We start from the raw sequence: 18,508 nt of genomic DNA, 5'->3' as shown, positions 1-18,508 counted from the left end.
ATGAACACCATGCTATATAAGCTCCCACACTCTTGTCGATACAAATACACATACATAAAAATAAATGAAAATGTAATAAAATGTAAACATCAACAAAAATAATAAACACATACATAAATTAACATGGTAACAGTTATGGCATGTGTCCTGTGTACTTTATTGACTGTCATCTACAAAATTCATGCTTGGAAACTATGCCATCAGGTTATAAAAGTCACAAAAATCTTATAATGCTGAAAATTTTTTATTTGGACACATTCAAATAGCTATCCTGGGCCACATGTGGCCTATGTTCTGTACTAGAATACCTTAGCATGCATATACATATACATGCATATACAATAAAATTTTATATTATAGAAGTCTTGTCATATGTAGAGAAATGAATATGATTGAAATTAATTGTGGTTTTTGTTTTGTTTTGTTTTTTATCACAGGTTTTGTCAGTGAGTTGTTGATCCTCTCCTTTCACTAGTCCCGACTGGCTGGGAGATTGTCACTTCAGTCTTCATGTCCCCCCATGTTAAGAGTCTCAGCTAGAATCACACCAATATCCACCCAGGAGCCCACCCTGTAACAGGCCTCCAGCTTGACCAAGAGATGTCCCTTCACAGGTTCCCTTCTTGTTCCCGGCCTTCTCACTTCCCACACTCATTCTCCCCACGTTTGATCTTGTTTCCCTCCATTCCATCTCCTGTCCAGTTCCTTACCCTGCCTATAAGAACTGTAGGGATCCTGAGGGAACAGCGATAGAGGGAAAATCCAAACAATAATTGGCCCAACCTGAGACTCACTCCTCAGCAGAGATCCAGTCCCTGACACTAATAATGATACTCTGCTATGCTTTCAGACAGAAGCCTAACTTCCCTGGGAAGCTCCAGCCAACAGCAGATTGAGACTGATGCTGAGGCCTGCCGTCAAGAATAGGGCAGGACTCTGGAGGTCCTGTGGAAGTGTTGGGGAAAAGATGAAAAGACGTAAAGACGTGGAGGGGACAGGAACCTCAGAAGAAGACAACCAGAGACAACTAACCCAGTCCCATGGGGGCTTTCAGAGACTGAGACATCAACTAAGGATCATGCATGATCTGGACCTAGACCCCAGGCACACATGTAGCCTAGGGGAGGCTTGGTCTTCATATGGGGCACCTGGCTAGTGGAGGGGTGGGGGGTGTTTCTAACATGGACTCTATTGCCTCATTTCCCTCAAGCAGGGCTGCCTTGCCTGGCATCAGGGGATGAAAATATGCTCAGTCCCAATGCGACTTGATGTGCTGGGGAAAGTTGACATGGGGAGAGGCGGTTCCCCTTTTCTGGGGGGAAAGGGGAAGGAGGAAGAAGGAGAAGTGTTGGGGGGTACTGGGATGAAGGGAGGGAAGGAGTACCCTTGGGATGTAAAGTAATAAACTAATGTAAAAGTTAAAAAAGGAAATAATTGTGTTAAGTAATTAAGGCAGTACCAGAAAGACGAATATTGTATATTTTTCTCATTGTTGCTCCTCGATTTTATATAGATATATAAAATTATGACATGAAAGTAAAATGAGACTGTCTAAGGGACAAAAGGATTAACAGGAGGGAAAGGGGTGAGAAGGGGAGAGTGGGAGAGTGTGGGAGCAATATGTTTAATATACAAACCACGCTTGTATGAAACTGAAATATAAATAAATCCAGAAGAAAATGAGATGAGGTAAATATGGCAATATTTTCCTCATGGATATGCAAATGAAATAGTGCCAGCTGTTAAAAAGATATATATTGTCTTCATTACTCTATCAGTGTTGCCGAAAGACCAACTGGTTGTATACATGTGGGTGTACTCGTGAGTTCCATTCTGTTTGGCTGGTCACTTGCTTTACATTTACATTTACATTGCTATAAATTTGCCATGCTTATTATGGCTCATAATATGGTTTTGATATTGATCAGTACAAATGATACAGTTTCAATCTTTTTAATTCAGTGCACCTATTTGTTCTCAGCTCTTTTAATTTCCATAAGAACTTTTCAAAAATAATTTTAAATTTCCACAAAATCACCTTGTGAAAGACTAATTTTTAACAAGCTAAGGCTGAATTCTGAATTTTTTTATATGATGTAGCATAGGTTGCTTTTAATTTCTCCAGGGCAAGCTCCATTCTAGAGAGTAGTCAGAGAACACTAATTGGACTCCATGCATATTACAAAAGATGCAAGTATCTTCTTAATTGATTTCCTGATGAACTGGCATTCTTTGTTGCCTTCACCTTTTTGATTTCAGATCGATTTCATTTTGATATGTCATTACACTCTCTTCTGGTCTACAAAAATTTTTTTTTCTGAGAAATCTACTTGTATTTTCATAGAAGGAATCCCTTTCATGTGAAAATGGCTTTATTTTTGTTTTGTTTTAAAATTCTCTGAGTTTGACTTTTGATAATTCAATTATGTTTTTAAACAGTGGCTTCTTTTTTTAAGTGACACCCTTTTTTAAAGAAGATTTTGTTTATTTTATGTCTGAGTGCTATATCTGCATGTACATACGCATGCCAGAATAGAGCATCAGATTCCAGTATAGATGGTTGTGGGCCGTCATGTGATTGCCGGGAATCGAACTCAGGACCTCTGGTAGAGCAGGCAGGGCTCTAATTAGTTGAGCCATCTCCCCAGCCCCTGATAATTCAATTCTAATACAGTTCATTAATCTTTTTGCATTTCAGATATCTGAGAAACTTTAGTCTTCATGGTGAGTGTCAATTTCTAGTTCCAAATTTGAGCATATTTTAACCATTGTTTATTTTAATCTTCTTTGTATTAGTCAATTTTTTGTTGTTATAAAAATTGCCAGAGGGTAGGTACTTTAAAAATAAAGCAGATTTGTTTACCTTATAATTTATAAGAGATGAATATCCAAGATCATTTATTCTCACTGTTCAGCTTCTGCCAAGGGCCTGCTTTGATGTCTCATAAAGAGATGGACAACATGACGGCAGAACCATGTGTGAAGGGGTACACAAAGACAGAAAGTCAGAGAGATTCAGAAGTCAGGCTCAATATTACAGAGGAATTCATTCTTGAGGAAACTAACTCATGTTGTGAGGCTAGCATTAATGCTTTGCAAAAGCAGTATTCTTAGCAACTTAATCACATTTCTTTAGGTAATTGGGTTCAAAAAGAATATTTATAATTATCTGGAAAAGATATTAACATTCTCCTACCTTTTTTTAGGTACCTATGTGCAGATCTTCCACTGAGACTTCAACCTAAGGAATTCATCACAGCAGAATGAATACAGAATCAAATATGAGGATCACCAAATAAAGAGAATTATAAAAAAGCAAGTGCAATTCATCTCACTAGTTTCTGTTCTGAAAGTGACAGTTATTTTAATTATTTTCATATAATACATGTTTTTAACTTGTAATGAGTTAGTAAAGATGAGTGTGTGTGTGTGTGTGTGTGTGTGTGTGTGTGTGTGTGTGTGTGTATGTGTGTGGTCTTTTTGAGAATATATGCCACATGTATATGGGTACCCACAGAGAATAAAAGAGTGTTCATCTCTTAACGCTAGAGTTACTGGCAGTTGTGTCTTCCAGGAACTGAACTTAGGTTCTCTGGAAGAGCAGCAAGTGCTCATAACCACTGAGCCATCTCTCCAGTCCTAAGTTATTTTTAAATAGGCAGTAAGTACCACTTTAAAACAAAACAGAAATAAAGAAATACAAAGGAGCAACTAGCAAGACCAAAGCCCAGCAAGAAAGACTATAGATGTTTAAGTTCTAGGTCCAGCCAGTCTATATACAGTATAGTAGGAATTAGTCATCCTGAACCCCGAGACCATGGCTGCCCTATCAATATTTTTATCTTCTCAAAGAATATTCTCTATGTTGGAGATATAGCTCAATGAGTATAAAGCCAACCTTGTATGCCCAAGGTACTGTGTTCAATCTTTAGCATCATGTAAAATGAAATGGTAGAGGCACATAGGGCTGCAATCCTAGGTATTCCAGAAACGGAAGCTGGAGAGTCGGGACTTGAATCTCAGTCTCTGCCTCATCCAGATCCAGGGCTATCTGAGCTATATTAGATCCCATTTGAAAACAGCAAAAGAGGAGGATCCAACATGGCGGCACCAAGAGCACACTATGTCTGATCAGCAAAGCAGCAGTGACTACACAGCTACCAGCAGACCCATCTGTGGGCCCCAAAACACTAGCAATTGTTTTACCAGATAAGGGGAAATCCCACAGTGTGGGAAGCAATTCCATCCCACATCTGAAAATAAAAAAAAAATAAAAGTTAAAAAAAAGGGAAGAAAAGGAGGGTAACTTCTATTCCAGGAAAGTCTTAATTCATTCTAGGAATTCCTCACCTCTCCTCCACCGTAAACTGAACCCACAAAATGAACTGTCCAATATCCCTGGGATGTGTTTCTTTTTTAACCTATTAGTCTTTTCTTATATATTATAGTCTCTGATTTAGTTTTCGTGTGGTATGTGTGTGTGCTGTGGGTTTTTTGTTTGTTTCCTTGCCTGCTTATTTTTGTTGTTGTTTTCTTTCTTTCATTTTATATTTTTAATTAATTAATATTTTATTCATTACAATTTATTCATTTGTATCCTAGGTGTAGTACTCTCCCTCATCCCAATGCATTCCCACCCTTCCTCTCTTCTCTCATCCCATGCCCTCCCCCACTTCACTGATAGGAGAGATCTTCCTCCTCTTCCATCTGATGCTATCCTATCAGGTCTCATCAGGACTGACAGCATTGTCTCCCTCTGTGGCTTGGTAAGGCTGCTCCCCCCTCAGAGGGAGGTGATCAAAGAGCCAGCCACTGAGTTCATGTCAGAGACAGTCCCTGTTCCCCTTACTAGGGTACCCACTTGGATACTGAGCTGCCATGGGCTACATCTGTTCAGGAGTTCTAGGTTATCTCCATGAATGGTCCTTGGTTAGAGTACCAGTCTTAGAAAAGACCCCTGTACCCAGAATTTTTTTTGTTCTGTTTCTCTCTTTCTGGCTTTCCTATCCCCTCCAGGTCTTCCATCTCTGGCATCTTTCATAAGATTCCCTGCATTCTGCCTAAAGGTTGGTTATGAGTCTAAGAATCTGCTTTGACATGCTGCAGGGTAGAGTCTTTCAGAGGCCCTCTGTGGTAATCTCCTGTCCTGTTCCCTGTTTTCTCCCTCTTTCAATGTCTATCCCATTTGCCTTTCTGAATGAGGGTTGATCATGTTACCCAGGGACCCACTTCTTACTTAGCTTATTTAGGTATACAGATTTTAGTGTGTTTATCCTATATTATATGTTTAATATCCACTTATAAGTGAGTATATACCATGTGTGTCTTTCTGCTTCTGGGTTACCACACTCAGGATGATCTTTTCTAGTTCCCACTATTTGCCTCCAAATTTCATGATTTCCTTGTTTTTTTTTTTTTTTTTGCTGAGTAGCATTCTGTTGTGTGAAAGTACCACAATTTCTGCACCCATTCCTCCACTGAGGGCCATCTGGTTGATTTCCAGATTCTTGCTATTATGAATAAAGCTGCTACAAATATGGTTGAGCAAATGTCCTTAATGACTATTTCAACATATTTTGGATATATGCCTAGAAATGGTATAGTTGGATCCTGAGGTACCACTATTCCAAATTGTCTGAGAAAGTGCCAGATTGATTTCCAAAGTGGTTGTACAAGTTTATATTACCACCAGTAATCAAAGAGGGTTCCCCTTTCTCTACATCCTCTCCAGTATGTGCTGTCACTTGAGTTTTTGATCTTAGCCATTCTGATGGGTGTAAGGTGAAATCTCAGGGTCATTTTGATTTGCATTTCCCTGATGACTGAGGATGTTGAGCATTTCTTTAAGTGTTTCTCTGCCATTCCATATTCCTCTATTGAGAATTCTCTGTTTAGCTCTGTACCTCATTTTTCAATTGGATTACTTGATTTATTGCTTTTAAACTTCTTGAGTTCTTTACATATTCTGGATATTAGCCCTCTGTCTGATATAGGGTTGGTGAAGATCCTTTCCTGGGGTGTAGGTTGTCATTTTGTTCTGATGACAGTGTCCTTTGCTTTACAGAAGCTTTTCAGTTTCATGAGGTCCCATTTATTGATTGTTGATCTTAGAGCCTGTGCTGTTGGTGTTCTGTTCAGGAAGTTGTCTCCTGTGCCAATGAGTTCAAGGTTCTTCCCCACTTTTTCTTCTAACAGGTTTAGTGTGTCTGGTTATATGTTGAAGTCTTTAATCGACTTGGACTTTAATTTTGTGCAGGGTGATAAGTATGGATCTATTTGTATTTATCTGCATGTAGACATCCAGTTAGACCAGCACCATTTGTTGAAGATGCTGTCTCCCCCCCCCCCATTGTATGGTTTTGGTTTCTTTGTGAAAAACAGGTATACGTAGGTGTGTGGGTTTATTTCTGGGTCTCCTATACAATTTTATCTATCATTCTATTTATATGCTAGTACTATGCATTCTTTATTAATAATGCTCTGTAGTACAGCTTGGTAGCAGGGATGGAGATACCTTCAGTTGATCTGTTGTTGTACAAGGTAGTTTTAGGAATTCTGAGTTTTTTGTTTTTCCATATGAAGTTGAGAATTGTTCTTTCAAGTTCTGTAAAGAATTGTGTTGGTGTTTTGATGGGAATTGCATTGAATCTGTAGATTGCTTTTGGCAGGATGGCCATTTTCACTATGTTAATCCTACCGATCCATGAGCATGGGAGATCTTTCCATCTTCTGGTATCTTCTTCAATTTCTTTCTTCAGAGTCTTGAAGATTTTTTTTCCAAACAAGTCTTTCACTTGATTGGTTAGGGTCACACCGAGGTACTTTATGTTATTAGTTGCTATTCTGAAGTGGTAGTTTCCCTAATTTCTTTCTCAGAACTTTTGTCTTTCGTATACAGAAGGGCTACTGACTTTTTTTTTTTTTTTTTTTTTTTTTAGTTTTTTTGTATCCAGCCACATTGCAGAAGGAGTTTATCACCTGAAGGAGTTCTCTGGTAGAATTTTTGGGGTCACTATATTGTCTGCAAATAGTGATAATATGACTCTTTCCTTTCCAATTTGTATACCCTTGATCTCCTTTAGTTGTCTTATTGCTCTAGCTAGGACTTCAAGCACTATGTTGAAGAGATAGGGAGAGAGTAGGCAGCCTTGCCTTGTCCCTGATTTCAGTGGGATTGATTTAAGTTTCTCTCCGTTCAGTTTGATGTTGGCTATATGCTTGCTGTAGATTGTTTTTACTATGTTTAGGCATATGCCTTGTATCCCTGAATTCTCTAAGACTTTAAACATGAAAGGGTGTTGGATTTTGTCAAATTCTTTTTCGGCATCTAAAGAGATGATCATGTAGTTTTTCTCCTTCAGTTTGTTTAAATGGTGAATTATATTGATGTGTTTCCATACATTGAACCACCCCTGCATACCTGGGATGAAGCCTACTTGGTCATGATGGATGATATCTTTTATATATTCTTGGATTCAGCTTGCAAGTATTTTATTGAGTATTTTTGCATCAATGTTCATAAGAGAGATAGTTCTGAAATTCTCTGAAGGTCTTTGTGTGATTTAGGTATCAAGGTGACTGGGGTCTCATAAAATGAGAGTTGTAATGTTCCTTCTATTTCTATTTTGTGGAATAGTTTGAAGAGAATTCTGTGCTGAAACCATCTGGACCTGGGCTTTTATTGGTAGGGAGAATTTTGATGACTGCTTCAATTTCCTTGGAGGATATAGGACTATTTAAACTATTTACGTGCTCTAATTTTGTTCAATGTATATATCGAGAAAACTGTCCATTTCATTTAGAATTTCAAATTTTGTGGCATCTAGGCTTTTGCAGTAAGACCAAATGATTGTTTGGATTTCCTCAGTGCCTGTCATTATGTCCCCCTTTTCATTTCTGATTTTGCTGATTTGGATAGTTTCTCTCTGCCTTTTATTTAGTTTGGTTAAGGATTTGTATATCTTGTTGATTTTGTCAAAGAACCAGCTCTTGGTTTCATTGACTCTTTGAATTAGTTTCTTTGTTTGTAATTCAGTGATTTTGTCTGCTTCTTTTTTTTTTTTTCTAGGGCTTTTAGGTGTGCCATTATGTTGCTTGTATGACATGTCTCAAACTTCCTCCTGGAGGCACTTAGTGCTATGAACTTTCCTCTTAGCTTTCATTATGTCCCATAAGGTTGTGTAAGTTGCGCATTCTTTTTCACTGAATTTTAAGAACTCTCTAATTTCTTTTTTCTCTGACCCAGATGTCATTGAGTAGAGAGTTGTTTAGTTTTCGTGTGTATGTTGGCTTTTTACTATTTCTGTTGTTGTTGAGGTCTAGTTTTAGGCAATGGTGGTCTGAAAGGATACAAGGGATTGTTTCCATCTTCTTGTACCTGTTGTGGTTTGCTTTATGCCTGACTATATGGTCAGTTTTGGAGAAGGTTCCATGAGGTGCTGAGAAGAAGGTATACTCTTTTGTGTTTGGGTGAAAGGTTCTGTAAATGTCTGTTAGGAACATTTGATGCATGACCTCTGTCAGTGTCATTATTTCCCTATTAAGCTTCTGTCTAGATGATCTGCCCCTGGTGACAGTGGAGTGTTGACATCTCCCACTATTGGGATCGAAGTGTGGTTTGAGTTTAATAATGTTTCATTTACAAATGCAGGTGCTCTTGTAGTTGGGGCATAGATGTTTAGGATTATGATGTCCCCCTGCTGGATTTTTCCTTTGATGAGACTGATGTGCTCCTCCTTATCTTTTTTTATTAGTTTTGGTTGAAAATATTTTATTAGATTTTATGATAACTACTCCAGCTTGTTTTCTGTGTTCATTCGCTTGAAAAAAGTTTTTCCAGACCTTTACTCTGAGGTAGTAACTTTCTTTGTTACAGAGGTGTGTTTCTTGGATGCAGCAGAATGTTGGCTCTTGTTTTCATAACCATTCTGTTATTCTCTGTCTTTTTATTGGAGAGTTGAGTCCATTGTTGTTGATAGATAATAGTGACTAATGAATGTTAGTTCCTTTTATTGTGGAGTTGGTGGTGATAGTGTTTCTTTTGTTTTATTTTGATTTTTTTTGTTGTGAAGTTATCTGTGTCTTGTGTTTTCTTGGGTGTAGTTGGTTTAGATTGGAGTTTTTCTTCTAGTATCTTCTGTAGGGCTGGGTTGCTGTGTAGATATTGTATAAGTTTAGTTTTGTCATGGACTATTTTGTTTTCTCCATCTATATCAATCGAAAGTTTTGCTGGGTATAGTAGTCTCATTTGACATCTGTGTTCTCTTAGAGTCTGCATGACATCTTCCTAGGCCTTTCTGGTTTCACAGTTTCTGTTGAGAAGTCTGGTCTGATTCTGACAGGTCTATCTTTGTATGTTACTTGGCATTTTTCCCTTGCTGCTTTTAATATTTTTCTTTGTTCTATAGATTTACTGTTTTGACCATTATGTGACATGAGGCATTTCTTTTCTGCTTTAGTCTATTTGGTGTTCTGTAGGCCTCTGGTAAGTTTAGGGGCATCTCTCTCTTTTAAGTTGGGAAAATTTTCTTCTATGATTCTTTTGAATATATTTTCTGGACCTTGCAGCGTGGAATCTTCTTTTTAATCTATTTCTATTAGTCTTAGATATCGCCTTTTCCTGGTATTCTTGATTTCTTGCATGTTTTATGTTTGCGACTTTTCCAATTTTATTTTTTCTTTGAGAGATGTATCAATTTCGGCAATTGTATCTTAAGCACCTTAGATTGTCTATATCATCTCCTGTATTCTGTTGGTGATGCTTAACTTTGTGGTTCCTGATCTTTTCTCTAAGTTCTCCAGGTCCAGGGTTTTCTCTGTTTGTGTTTTCTTTATTGATTCTAATTCTGTTTTTATGTTTTTCACCATTTCCTTCATCTGTTTGAATGTGGACTCCTTTTTTCCAAGATGGCATTTATTTATTTATTTGTTTGTTTGTTTCCACTTTATGCTCCTCTAATAACTGGATAAGCATAGATTTTAAATAATTTCCTGTGTTTTTGATGAATTCAAATATCCATTGATTTGGGGGGTTGCTTTTGAAGCCATGGTTTCCTGATTTTTGTTGTTTATGTTCTTCTGCCTGCCTCTATCCATCTCATGGTCTGTAGCTTCTGCTGTTTGTTCCTGGAGCCTGTACTGCAGGCTGGGTCAGACTGTCTCTGGAGTCTGGAGTAGTCTTCAGGAAGATGTGAGAGGTCCACATGTTTGAGTGTGGGTGTTGGTGTTTCCAATGCACCTAAGGGAAGAAGGATGCAGGCACATGTGTACAAGTGCAGTAGTGTGCATGGATGGGTGGAGTGTAAGGGAGGAGCTTAAGAGCAGGCTGTGGTACAGGCACAGGAGAGCACAGTGTGCATATTCAGGTGCCCTAAATATCTCAGCAGCCCATTAGCCTGTCTAGGTATTGTGTTCCAAGTGCTCAGATCTGTCTGGGTTACACTGTATTCGCTTCGGGAATTGTTTGGCTGGACTCCACTGGGAGACCCATAGTTCAGGAGCTTCAGTGTTGAGAAGGCTGCCCCAGGGATCCTTATGTTGTCAACAGCTGGGATGTGGGTGGGAGGGAACCTGTGTCTGGTGGCTAGAGTAGAGGAACCATGGATCCGCAGCTCTGTATGCACTCTCTTGCAGAGGCACTCACTAGGAGACATGTGTGGAAAGCACAGAGGGCCTGAGAACTCACTTGCAGGTGTGTGTGCAAAGAGCAGAGGGCCTGCTTACACTCACTAACAGGCATAAGCGATAATCTCAGAGGGCCCACAGTTTTTTACTCTCAGATTTGGGTCCCCTATTTGGCCATTAGAGTAAGGAGGAGCCCAGTACCTGGCATTATGCACTCCCAGCAGCTGGGGCAGCCACCCAAAGCTAGCCAAGCGTGCCTGGAGTTGATAGCTCGAAACTCTCAGACCCCCCTCCCAGAGACATTCATGGGAGGGTCTGGGTCCAATCTGTCCCAGATCACAGGTTGTCTTTTCTAGCCTGGGAAGCCTCAAAGTCGATGCTCTGGCATCAGCTGCCTGTCCACTCACGAGTTTTGGAGTTTCAGATCATCTGCCCTTTAGAAACAGTACACAATTGTCATTGCCATCTTGGAAACTTATTTTCTTATTTTCAAGATGAGGTCTTGCTGTGTTGCACAGGCTGACCTCAAATAGAGGCATACACCACCATGCCTACCTAGTTATACTCATTTCTATTTTTTGTGTTGACCAATATAACATTTCTATTATGTGAATACAACCTTAGCCAAAATAATCAGAAATTAGATACGGTAAACAATTCCTAAATCTTATGTAGGTGATATCATCTAAATGGCAGAATAGAAGACATTCGTTTTCATATCACCACAAAAAGTATAACAGCTATTACCAAACTAGATTAGACCAGAGAGGGATTAAGGAGACATTAAAGTGTTTGGGGCAAGACAGTTCATAAAAACATCATAAATACTCATATAAAAATGATTACTGGTCACATATCTAAACATAGTAAAGGCAATATACAGCAAGCCTATAGCCAACATCAAACTAAACGGAGAGAAACTTAAAGCAATCCCACTGAAATGAGGGACAAGACAAGGCTGCCCACTCTCTCCATATCTCTTCAACATTGTACTTGAAGTCCTTGCTAGAGCAATAAGACAACTAAAGGAGATCAAGGGGATACAAATCTGAAAGGAAGAAGTCAAAGTATCACTTTTTGCAGATGATATGATAGTATGCCTGACTGACCCCAAAAATTCTACCAGGGAACTCCTACAGCTGATAAACACCTTCAGCAAAGTGGCAGGATAAAAAATTAATTCAAAAAAATCAGTAGCCTTCCTGTATACAAAAGACAAAAGGGCTGAGAAAGAAATTAGGGAAACAACACCCTTCACAATAGCCGCAAAAGACATAAAGTACCTTGGTGTAACCCTAACAAAGCAAGTCAAAGACTTGTATGAAAAAAAAATTCAAGTCTCTGAAGAAAGAATTAGAAAAAGATATCAGAAGATGGAAAGATCTCCCATGCTCATGGCTTGGCAGTATTAACATAGTAAAAATGGCCATCTTACCAAAAGCAATCTACAGATTCAATGCAATTCCCATCAAATTACCAACACAATTCTTTACAGACCTGGAAAGAAAAATTCTCAATTTTATATGAAATAACAAGAAACCCAGAATCACTAAAACAGTCCTCTACAATAAAAGAGATTCTGGTGTTATCCCCAGCCCTGAGCTCAAGCTGTACTATAGAGCAACAGTAATAAAAACTGCATGGTACTTGTATAGAAACAGAATGGTGGATCAATGGAAGCGAATAAAATACCCAGAAATAAACCCACACACTTATGGACACCTGATTTTTGACAAAGATGCCAAAACCATACAATGGAAAAAGACAGCATCTTCAACAAATGGTGCTGGTCCAACTGGATATCTACATGTAGAAAAATGAAAATAGATCCATACTTATCACCCTGCACAAAACTGAAGTCCAAGTGGATCAAAGACCTCAACATATAACCAGACACATTAAATTGTTTAGAAGGAAAACTGGGGAAGACCCTAGAACTCATTGGTACAGGGGACAACTTCCTGAACAGAACACCAACAGCACAGGCTCTAAGAGCAACAATCAATAAATGGGACCTCATGAAACTGAAAAGCTTCTGTAAAGCAAAGGAAACCATCATCAAAACAAAACGAATACCTACAGATTGGGAAATAATCTTCACCAACCTTCTATCTAACAGAGGGCTAATATCCAGTATATATAAAGAACTAAAGAAGTTGAAAAGCAGCAAATTAAGTAATCCAATTAAAAAATGGGAAAAAGAGCTAAACAGAGAATTCTCGATAGAGGAATATCGAATGACAGAGAAACACAGAGATGCCCTTTAGGTGTACAGATTTTAGTATGTTTATCCTACATTATATGTCTAATATCCATTTATGAGTGAGAATATACCATGTGCATCTTTCTGCTTATGGGATAGCTCACTCAGGATTATCTTTTCTAGATCCCACTATTTACCTGCAAATTTTATGATTTTCTTGTTTTTTTTTATTGCTGAGTAATATTCCATTGTGTAGATATACCAAAATTTCTGCAACCATTCCTCCACTGAGGGGCATCTGGGCTGTTTCCAGCTTCTGGCTATTACAAATAAAGCTGCTACAAACATGGTTGAGCAAATGTCCTTATTGTATACTTGAACCTCTTTTGGGAATATGCCTAGGAGTGGTATAGCTGGATCTTGAGGAAGCACTATTCCTAGTTGTCTGAGAAAGCGCCAGATTGATTTCCAGAGTGGTTGTACAAGTTTACATTCCCACCAGCAGTGGAGGAGGGTTCCCCTTTCTCCACAGCCTCTCTAGCATGTGTTGTCTCTTGAGTTTTTGATCTTGGCCGTTCTGATGGGTGTAAGGTGAAATCTCAGGGTCATTTTGATTTGCATTTCCCTGATGGCTAATGAGGTTGAGCATTTAAGTGTTTCTCTGCCATTCGATATTCCTCTATTGAGAATTCTCTGTTTAGCTCTGTACTCCATTTTTTTAATTGGTTTACTTGATTTTTTGCTGTTTAACTTCTTTAGTTTTTTATATATACTGGATATTAGTCTTCTGAGAGAGGACTCTTGCTAAAATGCTCAATTCTTATCCAGAAAGGCAAAGAAGATTGACATCAGAAGAAGGAGAAAAGAGGGAACAAGTCAGGAGCCTGACACAGAGGACCTCTGAAAGGCTCTGCTCTGCAGACTATCAATGCAGATGCTGAGACTTATGGGCAACCTTTGGGCAGAGTGCAGGGAATCTTATGAAAGAAGTGGGAAACAGTAAGATCTGAAGAGGACAGGAACTCCACAAGGAGAGCAACAGAACCAAAAAATCTGAGCACAGAGGTCTTTCCTGAGACTGATACTCCAACCAAGGACCATGCATGGAGATAACCTAAGACCCCTGCACAGATGTAGCCCATGGCAGTTTGGTATCCAAGTGGATTCCATTGTAATAAGAACAGGGACTGTCTCTGACATGAACTGATTGACCTGCTCTTTAATTACCTCCCCGTGAGGGGGAAGCAGCATTACCAGACCACAGAGGAAGACAATGCAGCCACTCCTGATGAGACCTAATTGACTAGGATCAGAAGGAAGGAAAAGAAGACTTCCCCTATCAGTGGACTTGGGGAGGGGCATGCATGCAGAGGGTGAGGAAGGGAGGGATTGGGATGGGAGGAGGGAGGGAACCACAGGGGGGATACAAAGTGAATAAAGTGTAATTAATAAAGAATTAAAACAAAAGAAATGCTCAACCTCATTAGCCATCAGGGAAATGCAAATCAAAATGACCCTACGATTTCATCTTACACCTATCAGAATGGCTAAGATCAAAAACTCAAGAGATAACACATGCTGGAGAGGTTGTGGAGAAAGGGGAACCCTCCTCCCCTGCTGGTGGAAACGCAAACTTGTACAACCACTCTGGAAATCAATCTGGTGCTTTCTCAGACAACTAGGAATAGCACCTCCTCAAGATCCAGCCATACCACTCATAGGCATATATCCAAAAGAGGCTCAAGTACACAATAAGGACATTTGCTCAACCATGTTTGTAGCAGCTTTATTTGTAATAGCCAGAAGCTGGAAACAGCCCAGATGCCCCTCAACAGAAGAATGGATGCAGAAATTGTGGTACATCTACTCAATGGAATATTACTCAGCAATGAAAAATAAGAAAATCATGAAATTCGCAGGTAAATGGTGGGAACTGGAAAGGATCATCCTGAGTAAGCTATCCCAGAAGCAGAAAGACACACACAGTATATACTCACTCATATAGACATATAGGATAAACCTACTACAATATGTACACCTAAAGAAACTAATCTAGAGGGAGGACTCTGGCTAAAATGCTCAATCCCCATCCTGAAAGGCAAAGAGGATGGACATCAGAAAAAGAAGAAAACAGGAAACAAGTTAGGAGCCTCCCACAGAGGCTCTGCCCTGCAGACTATCAAAGCAGATGTTGAGACTTATGGCCAAACTTTGGGCAGAATGCAGGGAATCTTATTAAAGAAGTGGGAAATATTAAGATCTGGAGAGGACAGGAGGTCCACAAGAAGAGCAACAGGACCAAAAAATTTGAACACAGGGGTCTTTCCTGAGACTCATACTCCAACCAAATACCATGCATGGAGATAACCTAGAACCCATGCACAGATATAGCCCATGGCAGTTCATTGTCCAAGTGGGTTCCATAGTAATTGAAATAAGGACTGCTTCTGACACGAGCTGATTGGCCTGCTCTTTGATCACCTCCCCTTGAGGGGGGAGCAGCCTTACCATGCCACAGAGGAATGCAGCCACTCCTGATGAGACCTAACAGACTAAGATCAGAAGGAATGAAAAGAAGACCTCCCCTACCAGTGTACTTGGGGAGGGGCATGCTTGGAGAAGGGGGACGGGGGAGAAAGGGAGGAATTAGGAGGGGAGGAGGGAGGACACTAGAGGCAGGATACAAAGTATATAAAGTGTAATTAAAATAAAAAAAATATTTTTTAAGAAAATGATTACTAGTGATGTTAGTATACCTGAAGTATCAGAAACTGACTAACAACAAATAAAAAATGTGGGCACTGTCTTAGTTATGGTACTATTGCTATGATGAAACACTGACCAAAGCAACTGGTAGAGGAAAGGGTTTACTAGGCTTACAACTTTTATATTTCTATTCATTAAAGGAGGTCAGGACAGGAACTCAAAGAGGGCAGGAACTTGGAGGCAGGAGCTGATGGAGAGGCCGTGGAGGGGTGCTGCTCACTGGCTTGCTTAGCCTGCTTTCTTACAGAATCCAAGACCACTAACTAGCCCAGGGATGGCACCCCCCACAACAGGCTGCACAAGCCCACCCCCTTTCATCACTTACTGAAAATGCCTTACAGCTAGATCCTATGTAAGCATTTTCTCAGTTGAGGTCCCCTCCTTGCAGGTGACTCTAGCTTGTATGAAACAGGCATAAAACTAAGCAGCGCATGCAACCACCAGTGTCAGCTGGGTCATAAGAACCATCACCGTCTGCTATGCATGCACTAGATACGGATCTCGTGTCACTAACATAACCAATGTCCTAGTCAACATTATATTGCTACATAAAATACCATGATCAAACGCAACTGGGGGAGGGAAGGGTTTATTAGGATTTGTCCTAATCATAGTCCATCATTGTGGGGCAGGAACTGAAGAAAAGACTATGGAGGAAAGCTGCTTTACTGAACGGCTCTCCATGACTTGCTCAGCCTACTTTCTTATACCACTCAGGACCACATGCTCAGGGGTAGCACCTCGTCCACAGTGGGCTGGGCTTTCCCTCATCAATAATCATTCAAGAAAATGTTCTACAGTCATGCCCACAGGCAATCTGATGAAGGCACTTCTCAACTGTGGTTCCTCTTTTCCCTACTTTGTGTCAAGTTGACAACAAAACAAAACAATATATGTTTCTGGTGAAGGAATCACAGAAAGGGATCTATAGGCACAGATCTCATCAAGAAAAAGCTGTTGCTGTTGTGCCATTTCAGGAAAATCTCTAAACTCCATCACCATCTCTAAATTCCACATATACCCCAAGCCCAGAGCTCCTCCACAAGGGACCTCTTGACTCGACTGAAACCTGGGCTCTGTTCCTGACTGACCTGCTCTTATCTCGAACATTGGTGCTACTACCCTAGCAAGCTCTGTTCCAAGTACAGGATCTGGAGATAAACTTGTACTGAGCATGCTCACAATACACACACCACCACAGAAAGCTGGGACCTGCCATGACTGCAAAGCTGCCCAACTCTTCACCTGCTTGTACTATCAATTTTCATTATGACTAGCTACTTCATAAGCATTTATAACATACATACCTTCTGAAATAATGCAGGAACATCTGCACCCCAGACATAAATACAATTAATTTCCTGGATTCTAGAGAAGTGTTATCTCCAAATATGCCCATGTGTGAGGCCTAGCTCAGTGGCTACACCATCTGTACCACAATTCATATACTACCATAATATCACAATAATGAGACTTCTGGAAAGTAATATCGCAAGCCAGACTGAGGACCAACAGGGATCCTTTTGGTCAAAATGTTCCTGGGAGGAAAAAAAGAGATCAGGAGTACTTTAGCAGTTATCATCCAGATGCCGACAACTCTAAGTATCAAAGCTCAGCTACTGAGGACCCTGGGAAACTTTACCAACAGCAGCCTCAGCTGACATAGCACACAGGCTACCTCAGTGTATTTATCATTGGCATGTAAATCACTTAATCACTTTATACCACCCAGCATGTACCTTGCACCAACCTGTAAACAAAAGGAGAGGGGGGTAATTTCCAGAACTAAACTTCAGCTAAAAACCTGCATCATGAAGCAACTCCATTAAACTTGCAGAAATCAAGTCAAGGTAACTCAAACCAAGGAGACATGACAGCACCAAAATAACATAATAATCTCAGTAGCTGATACCACAAAAATGAAGGTTTCAACCAGCTACCAAAGACACAAAAGTATTAGTTAGGGAAAGATCAGTGGGCTGGAGAGATAGCTCAGTGTTTAAGAGCACTAGCTGCTCTTCCAGAGGTTCTGAGTTCAATTACCAGCAACCACATGGTGGCTCACGACCATCTGTAATGGGATCTGATTACCTTTATGGTGTGCATGAAGACAGAAGACTCCTATATGTCAAGTACATGAATACATAAATTTTTAAAAAGGAAAAGATCAGCAAACAGAAAAAGAACAAATAAATTGCTCAAAAAAAATCAAGGAAAATGTCCAAATATAAAATTGAGCAGAGACCTAACCAGCAGAACTGACTGTTACAGATGAATCTGTGAAGTTAAAGTTAAGTTTTCTGAAACTACAGTCAGAAGAGAAAGAAGAAAAGAGAAGGGCAAGGAATAAAAAGCACATATGAAATATATGAAGTAGCATCGACACAGGGAACGTTTGAGTTACAGAAGTCTGAGAAGAAACGAGGATTAGAACTTTTCCTTCAAGAGATAATAGCAGACACTTTTCCTGTTCTGGAAAGAGCTACAAGCATTCAGATACAGGAAGCTCAGAATTCTTCAGATTTAATGAAATAAACATGACCCCAAGATATATGATCATAAAATTGCCAAAAAAAAAAAAAACCCCTAAATCAAATATGAAGAACAGACCATAAAATCAGCAAGATAAAATAAAGCACATATGAGGAAATTTCACTAAGGGTCACAGAGGATTTCAACAGAAAATGTATAGTCTAGAAGAGGATGGGATAATTCATTCAGAAAACTGGAAGAAGGCAAGTGCTGATCAAGTATATTTTCCCTGACACAGCTGAATTTCAGAAATGAAGAAATAACTTTTTTCAGATAAAGAATAATTTGCAGGGGTATATCACTACCAGACCCATGCTGTACAAAATTCTAAAGAGAATTTTGTTGAGTTAAATAATATTAACAGCATGAAAATGTATCAAACTA

The 18,508-nt window shown here is 39.6% G+C and overlaps 2 long non-coding RNA genes across 4 annotated transcripts in view; one reads left to right on the top strand and one right to left on the bottom strand.

Moving 5' to 3' along the window:
• Positions 1–1,918, top strand: part of LOC129665730 (uncharacterized) — a 228,193-nt gene extending 226,275 nt beyond the window's left edge. For both annotated transcript variants that reach the window (XR_008718411.1, XR_008718412.1), the window contains exon 5: positions 438–1,918. This is a non-coding gene — a long non-coding RNA (uncharacterized LOC129665730). The remainder of the gene's footprint in view (positions 1–437) is intronic.
• The window catches only part of LOC129665737 (uncharacterized), a 59,122-nt gene that overhangs the window by 34,788 nt on the left and 5,826 nt on the right, over positions 1–18,508 (bottom strand). The gene's annotated exons all lie outside the window — the stretch shown is intronic.

This window comes from Psammomys obesus, unplaced genomic scaffold (assembly GCF_907164565.1).
Source record: "Psammomys obesus unplaced genomic scaffold, mPsaObe1.curated_primary_1811, whole genome shotgun sequence".
NCBI classification, from domain to species: Eukaryota; Metazoa; Chordata; class Mammalia; order Rodentia; family Muridae; genus Psammomys; species Psammomys obesus.
This window is presented reverse-complemented; position numbering and strand designations above follow the sequence as displayed.